General features: G+C 37.8%; 1 long non-coding RNA gene across 4 annotated transcripts in view; it reads right to left on the bottom strand.

The window, feature by feature from the left end:
* The window catches only part of LOC105490678 (uncharacterized), a 500,528-nt gene that overhangs the window by 15,087 nt on the left and 467,091 nt on the right, over positions 1-18,350 (bottom strand). For all 4 annotated transcript variants that reach the window (XR_011614803.1, XR_011614805.1, XR_011614802.1 and 1 more), the window contains one exon: positions 14,855-14,952. This is a non-coding gene — a long non-coding RNA (uncharacterized lncRNA). The remainder of the gene's footprint in view (positions 1-14,854; positions 14,953-18,350) is intronic.

Raw genomic sequence — 18,350 nt, 5'->3', positions numbered from 1 at the left:
TCTTTTATACTAAACCTTTTTTGATTCTTCCCTTTAATACTGAAGCATATCATCTCTTGGCAAAAGGTTTATAGAAGATTAATACTGCCTGATTTCATTCGGCTTCACCGGATTACTGCTTGCCTGACTCAGACTTATCTTTGGATAATAAATGACAGCATCTGCCCATCATTAGTACAAAGGGTTGTGTCTGTATATTTTATTAGCCTGGTGCAAAAGTTATTGTGGTTTTTGCATTAAAAGTAATGGCAAAAACCACAATTACTTTTGCATCAACCTAACAGTATTAGGTCATTGTTTTTGCTCAGCGAATTCTTCCTTTTTAACCCAGTCTTATGTAATTCATCTCTGGAGGCAGGTGCTAATGCATCTCATTGTATTAGGCACATAGTGAATAAAGAACTAAGATCCAGACAGGTTAATTACACTGACCAAGGTTACCTAGCGAGCTAGCATCTTTATTTCGGCATTACTATTAATTTGAACAACAGCCCTTTTGACATGAAAAGGACTTAGAGACCATTTTCTAAAATGCCTTCTGTTTGGAGATAAGTAAGCCAAGATTGCAAAGGTTAAGTGACCTGCCCAAGGTCACACAGCTAATTGGTGTCAGGGTTACAGCTCGATGTGGTGTCTCCAGTCATTTAGTCTGTAGTTCTGCTCATACTACCACATACACATTCAACTCACACATTTCAGAATCTCCAAATAGCTGTTTTACTTATTGAGCAGGGAATGATCAACTTTAATGGGTATGAAGAAGGGATCTAGCTGTTAATGCTGATATACAGTGATAGAGCACATGACCAGAGAATATATAAGAACTCCCTTGAAAAACTGTAGAAAATCATCAACAATCCTAATAGCTTATAAAACCAGCAAATTCTGACAGAAAGGAGAAACTGTTCAGTCTTACCCTATGGGAAAAGGTGAATAGGGTAGCTGACTGAGAGAAATCAGCGACTGGCAGGAGAAACTGTCCTTTCTGCCTTGGGAAGCAGCTGTACAAGAACACGCTGTCTGGGCAGAGGCTGCCATCATGAAGAGTCATGCCCGAGGTTAATAGCCAATATGCTGGGGATGGCGGAAGAGAAAAGCAGAAAGACTTGGGTCCCTGATGATATTGTTCACTCACTGGGTTGACTCCCCATCTGTTGATTTCTTGTCATGTGATGTGCTGGAGTTAGCTATCATGGTTAGAAATGATTGTGTGCATCTCTCTCCACTTCTGCTTTCAGTAACTGTGTTAGTCCCATAAAATCATCCATGATATGTGTATTTACAACATGGAACTTGCAAATGCTACAAACCAAGGAATTTTTTTTTTTTTTTGAGACAGAGTCTCACTCTGTCGCCAGGCTGGAGTGCAATGGTGCAAGTTCGGCTCACTGCAACCTTTGCCTGCTCGGTTCAAGTGATTCTCCTGCCTCAGCCTCCTGAGTAGCTAGGACTGCAGGTGCCCACCACCACGCCTGGCTAATTTTTTCTATTTTTTGTAGAGACAGGGTTTGACCATGTTGGCCAGGATGGTCTCTATCTCTTGACCTCGTGATCCACCCGCCTCAGCCTCCAAAAGTGCTGGGATTACAGGCGTGAGCCACCGCACCCAGCCACAAATCAAGGATTTTAATTCGCTGGATAGTTAATTGTTAAATATTTACCAGTGGACCACTGGATATAATACACTCCTAATATTTAATTCACTTTTAGTTGTATGCTCTGGTACTTGTAATTGCAAGTATGCTAATTGACGCACAAGCCTTGTCTTGAAAAGCTTATCTGTACTATACTTAACTATACGTCAAATAGTTAAATAGAGTTACCCTAGATGCTTGCTGCTATGGAATACATTCCAATGGGGACACATGTCTCACACTACCAACAGAGAAAGTGTATTCACAATTGTCTCATTCAGTTGGAACTTCCCATTCCAGATTGGCCTAATAGCCAAAGGCTTTAGGAATGGATCCTTTGGTAACTGTCCCATTGAGGGCTCTGGGGGATGTGTAATAAAGTAATATAAGGGGGATCTATGTGGGAGAAAGAACTCTCCAAGGTTGGTAGCAACCAGTTTGCAGGGTTTACAGAAGGGAATTAGCAGGAATTTTAAGAGCCCTGGATTGCTCAAGCAGCATCAGAAGCACCCTAAAAGTCCTTCAAGGCTGGGATGATACACAAGAGACATTGACTTCCAAGTTGCACATGAGGTCCCAGAAAGCATAGACTACATTATGCTTCTTATTTCCTTTCATGGGTTGAAAACAGTGATACCCAACAGAGGACAAGGAGGGGACTCAAGGACATTAATACAATGTAGAATAAAAGCAAGTAACTGAATTTCAGTAAACCAGAATTCTAATCTTAATTGTTTTGTCTTATTTGAATCAATGTTTAATTTTTAATGTTTTGGGGTACACAGTAGATATATATATATGTATACATAGTAGATATATATATATATTTATGGGGTATATGAGCTATTTTAATACAGGCATACAAGGTGTAATAATCACATCAGGTAAATGGGATAACCATCACCTTAAGTATTTACCCTTTTAACTCATGGCTTGTTTCCTGTATTTTAAAATAAAGGTGCTGGACTAAATATTTTCAAATAATTCTTTTACTTGTGAAGCTATTTCCAAGAGGTGATGCTTACATGATTTTTAAGGGTCATTCATTCATTTGTTTATTCAACAACGCTTTAGTGAGTGTGAATACATTATTTGCATAATATACCAGTCTTGGGTCAATCATACCGAAGCCATGTGACCATGGCTTAACCTATCTGAACATCATAGGAACTTAACCTATCTGAACATCATAGGAACTTAACCGATCTGAACATCATCTGTTACGTCATTGGTGAAATGGGCATAATGATATGGCTTTTAGAGGTAACTAATAAGATTGTTTTAAAGTATTTTACAAAGTGAAAATCCTATAAAAAGGGATCACTGTTAGTATCACTATCACTACTTATAGCGAATATTTGCCATTTTGGGGGTGTCCAGCATTTATCTTCGTTCCTCCCCTTCTTTAATTATAGCCTGCCAATTTCGCTCTGAAGAGAACACTCAATTGTGTGTAGGTCTTAGATGGAGGGTAGTTACCACCGCCAGCCTCTTATCACTTCCCACTGCTGCCTCTCTCATAGAACCTGATGGAGTTTCACTGGCCAGTTAGACATTCCCTCCAGGGACTTTAATTCTTTGAATACTTATCAACTCACTCACAGTAGCAGTAGATGTTTGGAGGCTAGTTTCATTGGGGCAGCTGCAGCCCAAGGATCATGTAGTCTCTGCCTTGTGCCCAAGGCTGTGGTTTAGCCTTTAGAACTTCCTTGGTGTTTCAGTTTTCCCCAATTAGGTTTTGGTGTTTTTTTGTGAGAAAACGTCTTGTCCAAGACACTGGGAAGTGTATCCTCATCAGCATAGATGGGGTATTTTGTTTTTAATTTGTTGTTTCTACCTAACTTAGAAAACAAAATCAGCACCCCACCCCACCCCTGCAAAAAAAAAAAAAAAAAAAAAAGACATAAAACTTTTGAGAACAAATGGTGTGACTAATGTATATTTAAGACAGTCTGATGAAGATAATTATATACTCAACGTTAAAAGGAAGATCATTGTTGTTAGTTCCCATTAGTGAACATAGTTGTATCTGAGAGTCATACTGTTAAATTAGCTGCAGGCTCAAGTGAGAGACAGGCATCCTAAGATGACATGAAAGTGATTCTTCATGCCACAAGCCCATGATTCTTCTGCTTGAAAGAGAAGTCAGCAGGTGTAGATGCAAGACAATATATCTTTGCCAGGCTACTTTGTATGTATTACCAGTAAGCCCCAAAGTGAGGCTTTGTAAGAGACTTAGTAAACGTAAGTTCCGAGTTGGAATTATCTATTTGTCATTTATTGACAGAAGGAAACTTTCGTCTCTAACACAAGCTGTCCTGTCCTTTGGTTGTCAGGATGAATCAGCTGTCTTCCTAAGCATGTTTGATTGATCAATTGCTTAACATCATTTAAAAGAAACAGACAAGATGCTAGAATGACACTCTGGATTGAATTCTCAGTGTAAAATACATAATGCTGTTAATTCAGGGGCAATATGGCCAAACTACATTTAATTTCACATTATTTTTTTTGAATGTCTTCTCAGGATCTCTTACAAATTGGACAGGGATTGCCTGCTCTATAGGATAACGGGATATAGTAGTTGACATCCTCATGTTGATATCAAGCTATTCTTTTCAGGATCTACTTGTTCTGAATAATGCTAACAAGAACAACAACAAGAACAAGATTTGTCAAGTGTAGGAGTCATTCTGATGTTTGCATATATTATCTGATCAAATCCTAACAACAGCTCTAGGAGTTTGGTACCTTTTAAATCTATAATTTATAGATGAATGAGTGAAAGCTCAGAAATGTTAAGAAATGCTTTCTTATTCAGAGCCTCTAAGTAACAGACTAGTACATCTGTTTAGAAACTTTGCTCTAACATGCTGCTGCCTCAGGAGACGAGGATCTTACATTCCACAACTGTTACATCTCCCTGTTATTTCACTCATTTGATAGAATGAATAATGGTTTTCCTTTGGTTTTAAGAAAGCTACATTCTAAGCTTGACTACTAGGTTATAGGGAGAAGACTTTATAGTCATTTACCTTGGTCATCTGTGATCACGGGGAATGAAGACAGAAGGGATAATTTTACATCTCTTTCCCCACCATGGAGCATCTTTGCCCAGAGTGATCAATTTAGAGACAAGCATCATATGTAGTCACCACTGGAAAGTCACGAGGCATATTATCATGACAAGGGGTCTGAAAGGTACTGCAGAAAAACCCTGACTCTTCTCTTTTTTCTCCTTTGAGACAGACAGAATTTTGCTCTTGTTGCCCAGGCTGGAGTGCAATGGCAAGATCTCGGCTCACTGCAATCTCCGCCTGCCAAGTTCAAGCGATTCCTCTGCCTCAGCCTTCCAAGTAGCTGGGATTACAGATACGTGCCACCATGCCCAGCTAATTTTGTACTTTTTTAGTAGAGACAAGGTTTCACTGTGTTGGTCAGGCTGGTCTCAAACTCCTAACCTCAGGTGATCCGCCTGCCTTGGCCTCCCAACAAGCAGGGATTACAGGAATAAGCCACCATGCCTGGCCAACCCTGACTCTTCTTCACCTAGCTTTCCCCAAACTTTTGACTGTGATCTTTAATCTATTGATTGTATATCTTAAATAATACTAATATCCAATAGTACTGCCACTACACAGACACAAGATGGGAAACAAAGAACACACAGAAATGACTTGAATTTAATGTCTCCAGAACTGCCTTTATTTTACACTCAACTGAGAAGCAGTGTAATTCATACATAAATAGTCACATTAAAAATATGTGCCATTATAGCGTTTTTTATAATGGCCACATTGTGATATAATCATATACCTTAAAATTCACCTATTCAAGTGTAAAAGTAAGTGGTTTGTAATATATTTACAGCTGTGAAACTATCACCAATGTCTCATTTTAGAACATTTCATCACCCTAAAAGGAAAGACCATACCAACTATAACAGCAGTCACTCTCTATTCCCCTTTTGCCCAAACTCCTGATAAATACGAATCTACTTCCATTCTTTATGAGTTGGCCTATTCTAGACATTTCATATAAATGGAATCATACAAGATATAGTCTTTTGTAACTGTCTTCTTTCACTTAGCATAAGGGCATAAGGTTTTCAAGGTTCATCCACATTGCAGCACATATCAGTATTTCGTTCTTTTATATTGCCAAATAATATTCCATTATGTAGATATGCCACATTTATTTATCCATTCATCTGTTGATAATTCCACTTGTTGACTAGTAAGAATAATACTGCTATGAGCATTCATGCACACATTTTTGTGTGGGCATCTGTTTTTCTGTTCCTTTGGGTACACATTTAGGGGTGAAATTGCTGGGTCACAGGGTCAAACTATGTTTAACTTTCTGAAGAACTGCCAGACTGTTTTCCAAAGTGGCTGTGCATTTTCTATTCCTACCAGCAGTGTATGAGTGTTCTGATTTCTCCACATCCATACCAACACTTGTTATTTTCATCATTATTATTATTGTGAAGTAGTGTCTCATTATGGCCTGGACTTGCATGTCTAATGACTAATGATATTGAGCATCTTTCATGTACTTGTTGGCTATTTGCATAACTTCCTTGGAGAAATGTCTATTCAAATTATTGCTGAGTTTTACAATTGGTTTGTCTTTTTATTGTCGAGTTGTAAGAGCTTTATGTATACACTAGATACAAGTTCCTGATCAGATACATGATTTATAAATATTCTCTCCCAATATGCAGGTTGCGTTTTCACAATCTTGAAGGTATTTTTGAAGAAATAAATATTTTAATTTGAAATTATGATGAAGTTCCATTTGTTGCTTGTGCTTTTCATGTCATATCTAAGAAATCATTGCCTAATCCAAGGTCATGAATATTTACACACGTGTTTTCTTCTAAGAGATTTATAGTATATAGCTCTTAAATTTAGGTCTGTGACTCATTTTGAATTTTCATCTATGGAGTGGGCTAGGGTGCAATTTCATTATTTTGCATATGAATATCCAGATTTCTCAAATTGTTTGTTGAAAAAATATATTTTCCAAACTGAATTATGTATTTGTTTCTTTCTCTTTTTTTTTCAGACAGGGTCTCACCCTGTCACTCAGGCTGGAGTATAGTGGCAAGATCATGGCTCACTGCAGCCTCAGCCTGCTGGGCTCAAATGATCCTCCTGTCTCAGCCTCCTGAGTAGCTAGGAATATGGGACTACAGGCACACACCACTGAGACCACCTAAAAAAAAATTTTTTTTTGTAGAGACGATGTTTCACTATGTTGCCCAGGCTGGTCTCAAACTCCTGAGCTCAGGCTATCTTTTTGCCTTGGCTTCCCAAAGTGTTGGGATTACAGGCATGAGCTACCACACTTGGCCACATATTAGTTTCTTAAGGCTATCCTAACAAAAATACCACAAAGTTGGTGGCTTAAAACCATAGCAGTTTATCGTTTTGTTGTCCTGTAGGCTAGAAGTCTGAAACCAAGGTGTTGGCAGGGGCAAGCTTCCTCTGAAACCTGCAGGAGAAAATTTTTCCTGGGCTCTTCCAGCTTATGGTCCTTGCTGGCAATCCTTGGTGTTCCTTGTCATAGAGATGCATCACTCCAATCTCTGTCTCTACTGTCACAAAGCTGTCTTTTCCTGTGTTGTTTCTCTCCTTTTCCCATTGGGACACTGGATTAGAGCCCATCCTACTCCATTGTGACCTCATCTTAACTAATGACATTTACAATGACTCTATTTCCAAATAAAGTGATGCTCTGTGGTACTTAGGGTTAGGATTTTAACATATCCTTTTGTGGAGACTTTAACACATCCTTTTGGGGGGACACAATACAACCCATGGCAGTCTGCATGCTGCCTGCCCCAGATTCACGTCTTTCACATGAGAAACATAGACTCACTCAGACCCAACCTCCCCAAAAGTCATAACTATTCCAAAAACAACTCCAAGTCCAAAATCACATCTAAATAACATCAACTCAGAGTTCCAACTCTCATGATATAAATCATTTAAATCAGTGGTGGATGAGATTTGTGATATGATCCATCCTGGAGCAAAACTGCTCTCCATCTGTGAACTTTGGAAGCAGATAAGTTATCTGCTTCCAAAATACAATGGTAGGACCAAAGGAGGATAGACATTCTCATTCCAAAAGGGAGAAATTGGAAGGGAGAAAAGAGTCACAGGCCCCAAACAAGTCTGGAATCCAGCAGGATAAGTTACATTAGGTTTCAAGGGCTGAGAATAATCCTTGATTATTAATCCTCCTTGATTAAATGCTCTGTCTTCTTGGCTTGAAGGGATGGCAGCTGTACCCTCTCAGCCCACTGGGGTGCAGCCCCACCCTCTCAGTCCAAGGAGGTGCTGTTGGACAGGGCTCTGCATCTGTGGCTCTTTCTTCAGGGTAATTCTTCCTTCATTTCATCCTCTCCCTGTCCTTTTCAGTCCAAGTCAGCAGTGTTTCTGCTGATATAAAACTCAAATATTATATGGTTCTCTTGTGCAATTCACAAGACTCCAAATCATGAGACAAGAGAGTCCTCCACATATCTCTCGTGGATAATGGATAATCACCTCTCTCTGGCCTCTGTTGAGATGGCTGGTTGGATTCATGGGTCACATATCTAATCTCTTCAGCAAATGATTGTTCAGCCACACTCTTGGCCCTGCTTTCAGAGTACACTATCCAGATAGGCTTAACATTTTCTAAATCATCAAGTGCTATTTCCTTTTTCTTTTATCGATTCACTCTTCAATTTGTCTATTTTCCCCCTCACATTTTACTGTTAGCAGCAAAGAGGAACAACTCTGCCCCTTCCACACCTTGCTTGGTAATCTCAACCGGATGTCCAAATTCATTACTTACCAGTTTTATTTTCTATTCAACAGAATAACATAATTTTGCCAAATTCTCTGCCACTTTTTAACAAATATTGTGCTTTTTCCAGTGTCCAATAATATTTTGGTAATTTCTGAGACACCAGCAGAAACACTTTTAATGTTTATATTTCCAGTGCCATTGTATTTAAGACGATGCATGTATTCTCTAAGATATTAGATGCTTTCAAGATTTTCTTTTTGTGTATTTGGCTTTCAAAAGTTTCACTTTGATGTGTCTAGGTATGGATCTTTTTTTAGTGTGTCTTAGAGTTCACTGAACTATTGAACTTTGTAGGTACATATTACTGGTTTTTTTTTTAAATTGAATTTAAGAAGTTTTCATCCCTTATTTCTGTAAATATTTCTTCTGTCTGTTTCTCTTTCTCTCTCTCCTGAAATTCCCACTGTGTGCATGTTGGTATACTTGATGTTCCACAGGTTTCTAAGGCTCTGTTAAGTTTCTTGATTTATTTTTCTTTTAGTTCCTAAGATTAAGTATTCCCCATGGGCCTATCTTCAAGGTCACTGATTTTTTTTCTTTTGCCTTTTCAAATCTACTGTTGAACCAGTCTAGCAGGTTTTTAAAATTTCAGTTATTGTACTTTTACCTGAAAATTTCTAGTTTTTGAAATAATTTCTATTTCTCTATTGAGGTTCTTTATTTAGCAAGGCAGTGTTCTCACATCTTTGTTTAATTCTTTAGCCATTTTTTTCTTTTGTTGCATGAATTTCTAATGGCTGATTTAAAGTCTGTGTTTAGTAAGTTTAAATATGGGATTCTTTTGAGGCACTATTTGCTACTTTTTCCTGTGTATGGGCCATATTTTCCTGTTTCTTCACATGTCTTTATTTATTTATTTATTTATTTATTTATTTATTTATTTATTAATGTTGTTAAAAACTGGGCAGTTAGGCTGGGTGTGGTGGCTCATGCCTGTAATCCCAGCACTTTGGGAGGTCAAGGCAGGCAGATCGCTTGAGCTCAGGAGTTCAAGACCAGCCTGGGCAACACGGTAAAACCCTGTCTCTACAAATATAAGAAAAAATTATCCAGGGGCAGTAGTACGTACCTTTAGTCCCAGCTGCCTGGGAGGCTGGAGTGGGAAGATCACTTAAGCCTCAGAGGTAGAGGCTACAGTGAGCCATGACCACAGCACTGCACTCCAGCCTGGGCAACAGATGGAGACCCTATCTCAAAAAGCAAAACAAAACTGGGAGGCAGTTAAATAATATCATGTGACAACATCGGAAATCACATTCCCCTCTCCTTAGTGTTTGTTATGGTCACTGTTGTTCTTACTATTTCTGTTGTTTATTTTGTGACTTTCTTGAACTAATTCTGTAAAGTCTGTATCCCTGATGGATGGCAAATGACATCTCCACTCAGTTAGCTTGGTGGTCAGGTAATGACTGGACTGTGATCTCCTTAAACGCTATTGAACCGATAAATCTCCTAGTCTGTGCTAAGAAGCTCTATGTGTATTGGGCATGACTCAGTACTCCATCAGTTTCCAACTTTGCTTAGCCTTCACTTCCTGTTTGTGCAGGGCTTCAAGAAGAGCCAGCACTGAGAGATTTAGAGCCTACCTCAGAGGTTAAGTTTTTTCTGGGTACCCACAGAGCACTGTGCATTTGTGTGGCCTTCTTGATCCGTAGGAATATATCTGAACTTCTCAAAGTCTCCTATTTCACTTCCAGATTTTCCTTTTAATACTTGTCAATGCTGTGTCCTTTTTATAGATCATCCTGGTTTCACTTTACACATACTATTTTTTAAAAATTGAAAACAATTTTTCATAGCACTGGACTAAACAATGACAATAACAACAAATATGGCACATAGTCCCATAAGCTTAAATTGATAGTTTTCTAATTTATTTAGTATATTTTTAAGAAAACTCACTCTACTGGCTTTGAAAAATCACATACACTCATTATAATGAATTCACATAATGCAGCAAAGTACAAAGATGAAAATTTTTAAAAAATGATAATTGTAAAAATCTTATGTTCTGTAAATCAGTTTAACCTTTAAATTTATCAATGCTCATGACCAATACTTTCAGCATATCTCTTAATCCCTAATTTTTTAAATTTTGATTTAGCCCCTAAGTGGCTGTATTCCATTGTTAAGTTTTTTGGTTTTTTCAAGAAAAACTCAAGTTCTATCATGTTTGGGAATATTAGCTAGTTGCCTCAATATTTGATGGATATTTCACTGTATATAATAATCTCCTGTCATGCTTTCATTTCTTCATAATACATATAGGTTATTGTCTTCTGGCATTGAATGAAGCTTTAGAGAAAACTAAGGTCAGTCTACTATTTTTCCTTTTGAATGTCTTCCTGCTCTGTCTGGATGGATACCAGAATTATGTCTTTTTCCTTAAGTTCAGTATCTTATCTAGATTATGTCTTGTGTGGAGCATTCTGTTTTCACATTTTTCCTGTAACACAATGTGCTCTTTTTTATATATAAGAATCAAGGTTTGTTTTTCATTCATTTGAGGACAATTTTCTGGTATAATTTAAATTTAATTTATATTACATTTATTATGACCACTTCAAAATACCTTATGTTAGATCATCTTATATCTTTTTTCTATACCTATCGACTTCTCTTTAGTTGCATTGATCTTTGTCTTTGTAAAATTTTCATTCACTTAGTGTCTGATGATTGCAAGATTTTTCTCCATGCCGGTAATTACAGTTTTAGCAATATCGGTTCTCATCTTTTCTGTTTCTAATTTGTTTATGTTTTAGTTTATTTCATAAAGTTTATAAACTACATTTTAATTTTATTTTCTTGTATTATCCTCTCATCTTTGAGCTTTCATTTCATTGATGTTAATCTCATCATTAAACTTTTGCTGTACTGACTATTCTTACTAAGAAATTTTATTGTTGCTCCAATTACGAAAAACGTGTTTTCCCATTTTGGGTAGTTATTTTTCCCAGGCTAAATGCTTTGTTTGACTTTTACATGATATGTTTATTTGCCCTCTTTTTGACTCTAGAATGTTTACATAATTGCTGTGTTATTTCTGCCGTACAGAATTCTGCCCAGATATCCTATTTTCTCTGGTCATATGCAGATGGCTTCTTATTTCTGGGGTCAGTTTATTTCTATCTCTGAGCTAGAATCTGAGGCTTTAATATTTCTTGTCCTGCTCAATGCGGGTCAGTAGATACCTGTTTAACATATTTTCAGGGATGCTGCCATTTGTGATGCTACCATTTCATTATGTGGTTTCCAGCATTGCTGTGGTCAATAAGGTGAGATATAATGAATAATTTGTATCTGCTCTCAAGCACTTTGACATATAAATGACATACGTCATTTATGATAGATATCATTGATCAGAAATGGCATGTGACTCCAACATAACCAGAGGAGAAACTGGGAAATGTAGGGGTATTCTTAGAAAACTTGATCATTACTGTCTCTTCCATAGTGCTCAACATATAGTCAACATGTTTTTCTATATTTGTTAGCTTTCCTTTCTTCTTTGTTGGATTCAATGTCAGGTTTATCCCTCCCGTGACAGGACTATTATAAATTCTATGATTATATTCCACCAGTTTAGCTATCACAGCACTGAGAGAGTTTCTTTTTCTCAATAGCTCTTGCAGATTCCCAGAGAGAGATCTAACTGGTCTGACTTAGGTTCCATCTATATCCCTCAAATAATTACTGTGGTCATGGGAAAACAGTGTTGTGACTGGCCGAGCCTGTGTGTCTGTTGTCTCTGAAAGTGGGGCAGTTCTGTGTGGAATACAGCTTCTGTAAGGTTAATATGTTTGTAGAGGATGATTTGTCAAAAATTATTCAGAGGATTTTGAAATTCAGAGGAGCCCTTAATGGTAACCTTGCTGTTGAATCCTGTTACTCAAGTGTGATGAAAAGAAAAAAAAAAAATCAATAGGTCTATAAATAAGTCTTATCCCAAGTTAGCTTACTAACCTATTAACACAACAAAATGTCTATGTACATTTATATACTCTAAAGATATAAAGGTCCAAAAAGGTTTCACAGACAAACCTTTAAGTAATCCCAACTATTATGGATTGAATTGTGTCCTCACCAAAAAGAGATATTGGGCCAGGTACAGTGGCTCACGCCTGTAATCCTAGCACTTTGGGAGGCCAAGGTGGGTGGATCACCTGAGGTCAGGAGTTCAAAACCAGCCTGGCAACATGGTGAAACCCCGTCTCTACTAAGAATACAAAAATTAGCTGGGTGGGGTGGTGGGTGCCTGTAATCCCAGCTACTAGGGCAGCTGAGGCAGGAGAATTGCTTGAACTCAGGAGGCAGAGATTGCAGTGAGCCAAGATCATGCCATTGCACTCCAGCTTGCGGACAAGAGCGAGACTTTGTTTCTAAAAAAAAAAAGTTAAAGTCCTAATGCCCAGGACCTCAGAATGTGATCTTATTTGGAAACAGGCTCATTGGAGATATAAAGAAGTCAAAATGATGCCATATTGGAGTGGGTGAACCCCTACTTCAATATGATTGGTGTCCTCATAAAATGACTGTGATATGAAGATACAGACGTAGGGAGAATGTCATGTGACAGCAGAGGCAGAGATTGGAGTTACACAGCTGCAAACCAAGGAATGTGCGAGATCACTGACCACCAGAACACAAGAGGCATGGATTCTCCTACAGATGTCAGAGGAAGCGTGGGCCTGCCAACATTTTGATTTTAGACGTCTACCCTCCAGAATTGTGATGCAATAAATTGTTTTAAGCAACCCAGTTTGTGGTGCTTGTTACGGCAACCCTAGGAAAGTAATATACCAACTTTTATATATTTTTTATTCAAAGACATCACTATTGTGCCTTAGCAGCATCAGGAAATGAATGCCTAGTAGTTGCCTGCTTTAAAGTTCCTGTTAAATGCCAACAATGTTCATTAAGTTACTTCTATACAGTAGCACAGGTATACTGGTGATAAATTCTTCACACAATTTTATGTGAGAAAACATTTATTTCACCTTCATTATGGTAAGATATTTCCACTGGGTATAGATTCTAGATGAACTGTTTTTTGTTTGCTTGTTTGTTGTTTCTTTTAGTACTTTAAAAATGCTGCCTCACAGTTTTCTAGCTTACATAGTCTCCAGCAAGAAATCATCTGTCATTCTTATCTTTCTTCTGTACATTATATGTCTTTTCTCTTTGGCTACTTTCAAGATGTTTATCTTTTTTACTGGTTTTAATCAATTTGATTACAGTGTATCATGGTGTCACTTTCTTCATGTTTCTTGTGCTTGGAGTATGTTGAGTTTCTAAAATCTGTTGGCTTATAGCTCTTATCAAATTTGAAAGAAAAATGTGGCCATTTTTTTTCAATTTTTTTTCTCTTCTTCACTCTTTCTTTGGGGATTATAATTACATGTATATTTGGCTGTTGAAATTGCCCAACGACTCAGTAACACTCTACATATTTTATTGAGTCATTTTTCTCTCTCGTTCTTTTTTGGATAATTTCTATTGCTGTCTTCAAGTTCACTAATCTTTTTTTCCTCTAATGTCTAATATACCATTAATCTTGTCAAGTGTATTTTTCATCTTTAGATCTTTAATTTAAACCTCTTTAATATTTTCCATATTGCTACTTAACATATTTGGTCTTTTCTTCAGCTTCTTGTACATGTTAAAGTAAGTTGCAATTGTTTTACTGGGGTTTTCCCCCTACCAGTTCTATCAGCCATGTCATTTCTGACTTGGTGTCTACTTGACTTTATTTCTTTTCATTATGGGTTGTTTTTTTCCACTTTTCTGCATGCCTAATAATTTTTAATTTAATGCCAGGCAGATAAAAATACATTTTATCTTGTTTGGTGCTAGATATTTTTGTATTCCTATAAATATTTTTGACCTGTTTTAGGATGTATTAAGTTACTTGGAAAAGTTCAGTTCTTTTGGGTCTTACTCTTAGACTTTGTTAAGCAAGATTGGAGCAAGGTTTCATGTAGGGTTAATTTTTCCCCACTCAGGCAACCCATTCCAACTGGTGAAAACAGGAAATATTCCTTCCCTTCTGTGACCTCTAATCATTTTGAGTATTTTCAAAATTCTGATCTCAGGTATTAGTCTCACATGTGCTTTTTAAATTATTGGATAAATACTCAAGGTGGACCTTATGCAGATCAGATCTGTGGGGTTCTGTCTCTCTGCAGCTCTCTCCTCTCTGCTACTCTGCCCTGTGGATTCTAGCTGCCTTGGCTTTCTGGACCCCTACTTCCATCTTTGCAAATCATGGAGACTCCAGGTTCTGCCTGGTTCCCCCAACCTGTACACACTGTGGAAACTCCTAGGCAATAAGTCGGGGCTATTGCAGTACTCACCTTGTTTGCTTCCCATCTCTCAGGGATCACCATCCTTCATTGCCTCATATCCAATGCCTTGAAATGTTTTGAAAGATATCTTCTCAGAACAGGAATCTCTGAGGAAAAAGAAAAAAAATATTTTGTCCATTTTTTTGTTTGTTTCACATGTGGAAGGGTAAATCTATTTTTTTACTCCACTGTGTTTGGAGGTAAATTTAGAAAATATTTTTAATTTTGAAACATGAGTTAAATGTACTTTTCATAATTTTTCCTTTCATCCTTTTTGCCGTTTAGCTGCTACTCCTCATTTAAGAAGCCGTTAGCCATAAGTAATCACTATACCCTAAAGGGTCCTAGCAAATGTGAGTGAGGCCTTGCTTAACAGCAAAGAGTATGGACTAATTACTGAAGGCTGGTGAACGATATTACGGGACTCTCAGGGAATGATGCAAGAGCAGAACAGAAAGGACCTGGGGTCCACTCCTCATGACACCATAGCTTCACAAAACCCTTAGGACTTAGATGCACTGCAGCAAGAGAGGAAAATCCTTGAATTAAAGAGATTACATTTCTTCCAATGCAACAGAATATATTTAAATTATATAACTCTCTACATATAAAATATTGCACATCCTTGAGACAAATGGCATATTAGGAAAGAGGAGATGTTTGTTTTGGTGGGGGAAATGGGTGGATGATGATGTATAAATTTTTAGCCACCTTGGATTGAGGTGACAATGACTTATTAGAAATGGATATGGGTAAGAAGATATCAGGACAATTATGTAAATTTAGGATTCACATGGAAATTCCCATGGAAGTTAAAGAGGCCACCTGAGGAAATGAGTTTAGAGTGATAATTAAAAAAAAAAAAAAAGAAATGGTAGGAGGAAGTAAGGTGTGCCAGGAAGCGGAGAAAGAACATTCAAAGTAACAGGCATACAAAGCAAGTCAGGGTTTGCAGAACAGAGAGTTTCAAGAAGTGGGCTGTTGGTGGTATTTTGGGTATAGAGGGCATGTTATGTTAGGATGGAAAATTCCCAGCATGCATGCTGACACTCCTACCTACTGCATCCTTAGCAGCCAGGATTGCACTACAATGGTATTCCTTGTAATTGGGCCCAGGCATATCCTCACAAGTCTTCTCAGGAAGGTTTTCCAAGTTTGCAAGATAAGACTTGTTTAGTCTATTGGATCTAATGTTAGGGACTCTGACTTGTAACTTGAACTTGGCCCCGTGATTCTTTTCTTTCATACTTACACCTTGCCTGCTAGCCAAGCCAAATGTACGTCCAGTCCCTTTGCGTCTATTATAGCAACTTGAAATGTCTCAATTTACAATCATGTCTATTTGTATAATGCTTCACCATTTACAAAACATGGTTGTATCTTATATAGATTTCAAAATGGAAATGATGGGATGAGCAAAAATTATAGTCATAACTTGTGGCTCATATAACTGAGAATAACAGGGGTTAAGTGATTTTCTCAACACTGTAATTACTCAACTACTAGTTGTAATTCTCAACTGCTAATTAGCAAAATCAAGGGAAAACAAATAAATATATCTCTGACTCCAAGTTGTACTCCATTTCAGTTTAACTGGTTTTCCTCATTGTGTGGATAAGAGTTCTATTTTTTCATTCTCTACTTTTCACCTTGAGTTCTGTAACATAGGTAAGGCACAATTGCTTTGCCTACCTGTGAAGGAAGATCAAATTATTCAGAGGGCTACTTGTGAAAATCACTGGATTACTCATTGTCTGTACATTTGCTATTTTATGTAATTTACTTCTTATAGCAATGCTTTAAGGTAAATATTATATTATTTTATGCATGGGAAAACAGAAGCTTGGAAAGTCCAAATAACCTACCCAAGATGAGACGGTTGGTGGGGCTGGAATTCTAACCATCACACCTCGATGAACTAATTCTTTTAGGCCTTTCCAGGGCATCAGTCTCTCTAGAACTAAAACTCTACTGAGAGCTATTTGTTCCTTTAGTTATTTATGCCTCAGACATTTATTTGGACACTCAGACCCCAGGCAAGGAACCATGAAAGGTCCAAGGGATAAAAGAATGAATGTTTGGGCCTTCTGTGAGTTCATGGTCCACACACTGTCCTCTGTCTGAGACCCACACACCTAGACCACTACGGTTCCTTGACATGCAAAGCAGTTCATTATTCCTGGAAAAGCCAAAGTGGCTTTTGTTGTTTCATAATTAATCCTGGGACCTTGATTCTTCACTATTTTATATTGCTCTCAATTTGGAGCCTCTATGGATAAGGGCAGAATCTGGAGAGCACCAAACCTTTTAGCAGCCTCCTCTTGGCTGGCATAAAAATGTCCTTATTTCACTGGTGCAAATTTTGTCCCTTGAGGGTAATGTCTGGGCAAACTGACAATGCGTGGGTGGTTATCATCACCATCTGCATTTTGCCTTGTAGGGAATCTTAGAGTAGCACCAGCTGTTATATATGATTTTGGGAAGTTCTGAGTCCTCAAGGAAAAACACAACATAAGGACAAAATCCTCTTTGCTATAAAGAGAATACAAGTGTATAGAACTTGTATAGAACCTGGGGGTGGAGTGAAGGGCAAAGTGATTTCTGCATTTGTTATAGCTAGAGTTTGCTTTTGTGAATACCTAAGTACTGGCAAGACACGAGAAATGCATGTAAATTCAGAACATAAAGTCATGAAACTTGTATTTATGCTTGGCTGGTGGGAAAATGTCATCACAGTGGACATTCAAACTTTCTACCAAAGTTTCAGAAGAGAAGAGTAAACACACAGTTCCCAGGGTCTGGGGTGCAGTCCTAGAAAGGGGCATTTATTTTTAGATTCCTGGTTTATCATAAAAATCCATGATGTATCTGTGTCTGTTTAACTATGAAGATAATGCTTTGCCACCAAACTCCTGGAAAAATAGATGCCCTAGGAAGACATGATGTTTGTCCTGGGGCTTTGCTTACTTTCTTGTGCATCTTGTATATATGCCCTAGTTTGGTTAGAATTAAGGTACACTGAGAAGCAGATATTTGAGGGATAAAGGTATGGCTTACTTTTTCTTTTCTGATACAAGATAAAGAAAGTAAAATGTGGTAACCATTTTTGCCTGACAGTTCATCACTATAGACCTTCAGGCCTCCCAAGGGTGAAGGGTCAAATTAGAGGAGACCTAATTGCTCAGGTTTGTTTCATTCCAAGTTCACCCTGGGATAAGGACTTAGCTTTGAGAAAGGTTTTGGAGGTCATTTATCTTACCTCTCCAGCTTGGTATTTAAAGGCTTCAAGATATTGTGAATGAAAACCATTTTTAGGAGCAGTACTCTGTTTGACAAGACAATCTCCAATGTCATCCCCATTTGGAACTGAGCCACTCTGTAGTCCTTGGGATCACCTCACTGTCACAGGGGCTCTTGCAGGCCTAATGGAGCTTATTTAAAATGGAACCAGTTCTTACAGATCTGAGGGTTTATAATTATATCTGTTAAAGAAAGTGCTTTGAAC

This window comes from Macaca nemestrina, chromosome 16 (genome assembly GCF_043159975.1).
Source record: "Macaca nemestrina isolate mMacNem1 chromosome 16, mMacNem.hap1, whole genome shotgun sequence".
Taxonomy (NCBI): domain Eukaryota; kingdom Metazoa; phylum Chordata; class Mammalia; order Primates; family Cercopithecidae; genus Macaca; species Macaca nemestrina.
The sequence above is the reverse complement of the archived record's forward strand: the minus strand, read 5'-3'. Positions and strand labels throughout refer to the sequence as shown.